This window comes from Trachurus japonicus, chromosome 23, assembly GCF_045865225.1.
Source record: "Trachurus japonicus isolate A0001 chromosome 23, Traja_1.0".
In the NCBI taxonomy this organism is placed as follows: domain Eukaryota; kingdom Metazoa; phylum Chordata; class Actinopteri; order Carangiformes; family Carangidae; genus Trachurus; species Trachurus japonicus.
Window position 1 is genome coordinate 7,180,909 of NC_140929.1, and position 6,763 is coordinate 7,187,671.

The window sequence follows — 6,763 nt, forward strand, 5'->3', positions numbered from 1 at the left end:
TGTGGCCTTCAAAATAAAATCTAGAAGAAAAAAAAAAAAAAAAAAAATCTGGGGGCCCTCTATTGCTGTCAATAATACACACATGATACAAACCTTGATTTGTTGTATATACTTTTGTACATTACAGTACATCTTATTTGCTATTGCTATTTTGCTATTTTATTATGTATATAGTTTGTCCTTTATATTCTTATAGGCTACTAGGCCTATATGTTGTTATTGTCACTGTATCATCACTGTGTGTCTGTGCAATGCTGCTGCTGCACTGTAATTTCCCAGCTTGGGATCAATAAAGTAGCCTATCTATCTATCTATCTATCTATCTATCTATCTATCTATCTATCTATCTATCTATCTATCTATCTATCTATCTATCTATCTATCTATCTATCTATCTAATCTGCTACAAACTAATTTAATTTATCTAATCTGTCATTAGCCTACGAATCACCATCCTAGTTTTTACCCATATGATTTTTAATATGAAATGGTACCAAATTCAGCTAAAAGTGCAAACTGATAGCCTACCAAGGCCAATATCAACAGTGTCTGTCCATTGCATGATAATCATGCCCTACTAGCTATTCAAATTGACACTTTTATTTAAAAAAATTTCAAAAAATATTTAAAGGGACAACGAGGAGTTTTGGAAAGCGAAGTGTTTTCATACTACATTTACCATGAGCCTCCGCGCGCACGGTGAAATTCTTGGACCGGCGCAAGACGGACGTCTTGCCAAGAATGTTTTCATTCATCAACAATGAAAGTCAGAGGTTCGAAGACGATCAGATACCGTCGTAGTTCCGATGGCGATTCGGTGGCGTTATTCCCATGACCCGCCGGGCAGCGTCCGCGAAACCGAAAGTAAGGAAACGCTGGTCGGCTCCCCAGCATTTCCACCACTAATTATAAAAACAAAATAACGATAGAGACAAAACGATATATCGAAAATGGAGCCATTAACAAGATGGGTAGCGTAGATTCATCAACATTAATGTGAGACTTTTTTTTATAACCAAATAGAAACTCCTCGTTGTCCCTTTAAAAATTGTCTAATCAACCAAAAATTTTGCGACCCCCCTGCAGTACTTCCGTGGACCTCCCAGGGGTCACGGACCCCCTGTTGAAGACCTCTGTTCTAGGAAACCATTTGTTTGGCTTTCTGCCCTGTTATTCAGCTTTTATCTGCCTCCCCATGGCTCCAGACTGCTCCTAAACGGGGGGCACTTTGCCCCTAAAATTTGAGACAGTGCAAGTACATTTTTCATCTACTTGCACATGTGCAACCAGCCTGATGTTTATACAGATCCTTCGACCCCTTTACAATTTATATTAATCCTTGACCATTATAATTCATTTTTTCCCTGTTGTTTGGTTGTCCTTGTCTGTGCATGGCTCCTGTGTCTCTGTTGTACTGTGTGTTTGCGTGACATTGAGATCTACAGAAAGGACTACACAATCTGTCAACTGAACTAGTTTAGTTTAGTTTAATACGTTTTTTGTATCAGGGACAATGTACAAAATAACATTAGTCTAGAGATGAGAAAAGATGCTTTACCGGATTTAGCTTACTTTCCATCCGTAGTCCCTACGTTTGACCGAAAGCTTGGTCTATTAAAGATAGGCTACTAAAACTTCCATCTGATCCAAGTGTGCAGATTTCTCCTTTTTTGTACACATGTGCAACTAGTAAATTTGCTGTTTGTTTTATTTTTAACACTCAAAGAATCTGGAATCTGTCATTACAGGTGGCCAGCCAATGTGTATGAGGATCATGAATGAAAAAGAAATGTAACTATTTGCTTTGCAAGTTGATTTGTGACCCTAAATTTTCCATTTGTGCTCCTAAAATGTTAAATTAGGGGCCACAGTGCTCCTAGTAAAAAAGAATAAAAAGTTAGTCTGGAGCCCTGCTCCCCCCTCATTTCCTACAATATTTTGAAAGAGGCAAACATTGCACCCATGACTACACCAACCCACTTTTATGGAGCCTTTTAGATCAGAGTGTATGAAATATAGGCAAGCGGGGCAAACAATGGAAATAGTAATTATATTGTTTTGAGAGCTTTTTTGGTGGTTGCTGATTCCAGAAATTAAGAAACCCAAAAAGAGCAATGAAATTACAATCCAACAAATAAACAAATACAGTGCAGCAATATTGTCTTTGGGAGCAGCAAAGTCAGTGTGAATATGCTGCATGTAAGTATAAAAACATACAGTTTAGCTTAACAAAATACACTAGAGTAGCTATATATATTATGACATATGTCTGTCTTGTTATAGTATAAAATGTTATAAATCTGCTTAACAATGTTAGCTTATATCAAATGTAAACAGAGGCATGATATTTAATCAATATTACACCTGCAGCAGCAATATTAGAATGAGCAGCACAATAGAAGATAGATTAAATGACAGTTTATCTTATACTTGCATACAATAACATACGAGATCAGTTCTGGTGAAATTCAAACCCCTCACATGAGCTTATTACATCTTACCCAAAAAAGGAAACAAAATAATGACCACCATATCACTATGAAGACATAAAAATGCTTGAAATCTCACTTTATTTGACACAAGACCTTCTACACATCTTCTGCTGTAAAATAAAGTATGCAGAAAATGTTTTATGAGCTTGTTTGAGGGCAGCAAATAGCAACAAGAATGCTGCTATAGAAACCTGGAGGAATGCCATAGCTGTACTGCTGTACAAATCATAGACTGTTTACATTATTGTAAGCAGTTTATAGTACAAATCAGCACTTTGTGGTGTCTGCTATTAGACCTGTATATCCCCCAAACCAGCTGGCTGGCTTGACACGTGAGGGGGACGGTGCTGGAAGATGGAGACTGAACTGACAGAACCTCTGACAGAGGTCAGTACATTTGTCTGTACATCACTGTTGCTTGCGGATCGCATCACTGTCATGTTCATGACATTTAAGCACACCCTCTCTGGTAATATTGCTTAAATTAATAATATATAATAGCTAGTCCCCTCATGAGCTAGCAGGCTGCACGAAGCAATAAAAGCAGGCGCGAATTAGTGAAATAAGTTAAATGTTTGCAAACAGTTATTCACACTTTGTTTATATTTAGGCCTATTTATATCTAAGTTTTACCCTACAGCTAGTTCATTGACTAGACGAACTAGCTAGGCTCTTACCTAGGTCCTAAACATGAAGCTATTCTATTCTACTCTTTGAGAGTCTTAGCCTAAATGTATTTCCAAAACCAATTTCAATGACATTAAACATTTTTCTGCATTAATTTGTGTCCTTTTTAGCCATACTAGCTACATGGAGTTAGGTATTAGCACCATTATGCTACCATGAGGTTGACATCTTTGTCTTTTTGTGACATATTTTGACAGCAAATGGTATTTAATTTCACAAAGTGCTAGAGAAAGACTGGCATTAAGCTTCTTTAGCTCAATATAAGTCAACATTTGTCCAACACTTTGGTTTATAACCTACGAAACTAATGTCATTATCAGTCTCTGCTATAGCCTACTAGGCCTACCTGCTTAGCAAATACAGTATTAGCATGCTTGCACATAAAACTTTGTATAGCCTACTAGGCTAAAAATCAACATGTTACAGTAGCATTGTCATTGTGAGCATGTTAACATGTTGATGTTAGCATTTAGCATAGGATGCTGCTGTGTGAGACTCATAATGTTACTAATATGGAGAGTTGCAGCTTGTTTGTAGGCTATATTGTCTTTACCACAGGTTCTCTGTTTAACAATGTATGATCGACTGTGTTTAAAGTCATTGCTGTGACTCTATGAAATCACTTCTGTTTTTAATCAGGTCATAGACTTGCCACATGAGCTGAAATCCATGGGACACAGTGTGATGTTGCAGACATCCTTATGGCAAAGGGTGTGGACGGCATGTTGATCCCTTTCCAGAGAAAATTTTTCCGTTAAGGAAGTCCTTTGGCATGGTGGCATGCCAAAGCATGAAAGGAGGATGAGGATGGACATGCAAATCTGCAGAGAGCACTTATAATAATAATAATGATAGAAAAAAAGAATGTGTTTGTTATTTTGTTCTTCCAAGACAGGATCTAGCAATCTTTAAAAAGGTAGTCGGACCATAATAGAAAAGGAAGTTACAAAGTCGTCAGCTCCCTATCACTTGTGATCTATGAAGGCCATTTCTGTTCCGTGTGGCTCTCATTGCTTGTGCGGTTGCAAGTGCCAAATTATTTATCACAGACATCAAAACATGCACAAAAAATCTTTTCATGCATCTAAATTTGCTGCTTCCGATCATGTGTGTGAGCATATTGCAAAACGTTGAGTCAAGGGGCTGAATGACAGTAGCTGAACTGATCCACTGCTGACTGGAGCAACTGCACAAACTTCCCCCTTTTCACCGCCGCCACCAAAGAACTGAATGAGATATGAAGTTTCACTGAGAATTTTTTTTTTTTTTAAAGAGAGAGAGAGAGCTCTGTGGTGCTATTATGAGACAGACTGTGAAGTGAGAGTGGGAACTGTCTCTGAGGGAATGTCAAGGTTAGCAAGATTAGTTCTACTTCAAAGGAGGGGGTGTACGTTTGAGAGGATTCATCTTAGAATTGAGATTTAATGTCAGAGGGTTATCCCTTTGTCTGTGCATGAAGAGGCTGACAAATCCCCAGGTCAGTGTTTTCTGTCTGAAGGGGGTCTCTCCTTCTCTGCAAGAGGCCAAAGAAGCCTACCATACCAGACATTCAAAGGCAGTGACACTTGAGGGAAACAGAGGTGTTAGACAGATAAAGCAGCCTTACCCTGTTGCTGCTGTTTGTGCATGTGTCCTATGATAACACATGTCAGCCGCTATCACACACTCCGGGCTGCACAGAGGTAACAGAGAGCGGCCAAAGCCCTGGGAAAACGTGGAGGAGCGTGAAATCACCTTGATCCAAAGATTCCTGCTGCATACCAGTCCACTGAACCCACCAGAGCACAGGGGCCCGGAGATGGGCAGCCTGCCACAGATCAAGAGAAAGAGACAAAGAAAGAGAAAGAGAGAAAAGGTGGAGGGCGATAGTCAAGATCTTTAATCCTAGAGATTGGTCTGAAGCTTAACATCATCTTATGTATTTCCTGTGCGAGATCAAGTAAGTCGCTTCCATGAGGGAGGCCTCGCTCGGATATAAACACAGGATTTACTTTTACATGCCAGTTTCGGAGGCCAAGCTTGATTACAGGTTGCCCATGTGCTCTGAGTCAAGCTGGCTGTTTGGGTTTACTGACAGTAGAGAAGAGGATGCTATGGCAGGAATGCTGTGGTGTGAACGGTGGTGAACACTCCTCCCAGTGCTGAGTGATAGCTGGTGTAGCTCAGCCAGTGGAGGAGATAAAGTGGCTTCTGTCTGTCACATGGTTGCATACTATATGCTTTCACATCAAGTGATTACACCCCTTTGCTGCTGGAAGTGGACTAAACGCCCCGTTCCCAAACATGAAAAAAAAAAAAGTAGGCGACATAAATGTTCATGGTAGTTCTTGCTCTTTCACATGCTATTCTGGTCATGCTATCAGCAGCGTGGAGCGAGCGCCTCTATCACGAGTGTCACACACATCAAAGCCGTCCTGTCACTGCCACTCGCTGTGGGGTGGCTGAGGGGAAAACTGGGAAAGATGGTGCTTTCCAGGAGGACTTCAGTTCAGTAGATCATGTGCAGGACTGGACTGGACTGGACTGGAGGAATATAACTGTTCGCTGCCTTACAGCTGCTGTGGGTTTTTTTTTTTTTTTTTTTACCCAGCATCTCGTAATTATATTTTTTGGGGATGTGTAAATCCCACTTCCGTAAGCTCTGGAGCAGCTCCCACCATCAATCCTTTAAGATGTGACTGGATTGCCCTGTGGTGCAACCAGCTAATTTGCACTCAACTACGCAGCGAGATTAGAAAACAAATGGAGCGTCGTCAAATCAGCACAGGAAAAAGAGGGTGTTCCCCGCGCAGTGTCCCAGGAATGTTTTGGCTAAACTGAAAGCCATCATTCAAACTCAAATGCCAACATTGAGGAGACAATGACGGGGACAGACGGCAACATCCGGGCCTGGTCTTTAGTTGTCTCGGCCGTGAACACAAGAGGGTTTCTCTTCTACAGTTTGGGCCTCGGTCACTGCTCAACCCCCCCACCACCACCCTCAACCCTCCACCCTCCCTTCTTCCATTCAGTCTGTATACAAGTCTGACGTCCGGCAGCTTGCATCCCTCACTCCTACCAGAGCCTCGGAGAACATTGCCCTATTCTCCGCCATGCACTCAGGAGTAACAGCAGACAGAGGAGGGGAGAGGAAGAGGGTACATTTTAAACAAAGGGTTTCTATAAGGTGATGGAACAAGGGATCTAGGCTCATACTGCAAGATGCAGCTGTAAAGAATCATTTACATGCATAATTTTAACATTTTATCCGTATTTCCTTTCTGGAGAGAGTTGGATACGAAGATCAGGACCACTCACTGGCTATCTTAGCTTAGCATTTAAACAAAAATCCAGCCACTCTAAAATTTACAGATTTACGTTTTATATTTAGTTTGTTTAACTTGTGTGAAAACCCAAAAGTTTAAAAACTTTAATTAGATTTTTATTGAGCGTTTCGCACCACGCTGTTTGTTGGCTGCTCCACCAGGAGCATGCTCCACACGTCTCACTGTAAAAACATCAATTTGCTGCAGACTGTTTCTGCTGGCAGGTGCTCTAATGCACATAGACTCCTTTAAACCATTGATTTATTATGTTACAACTAG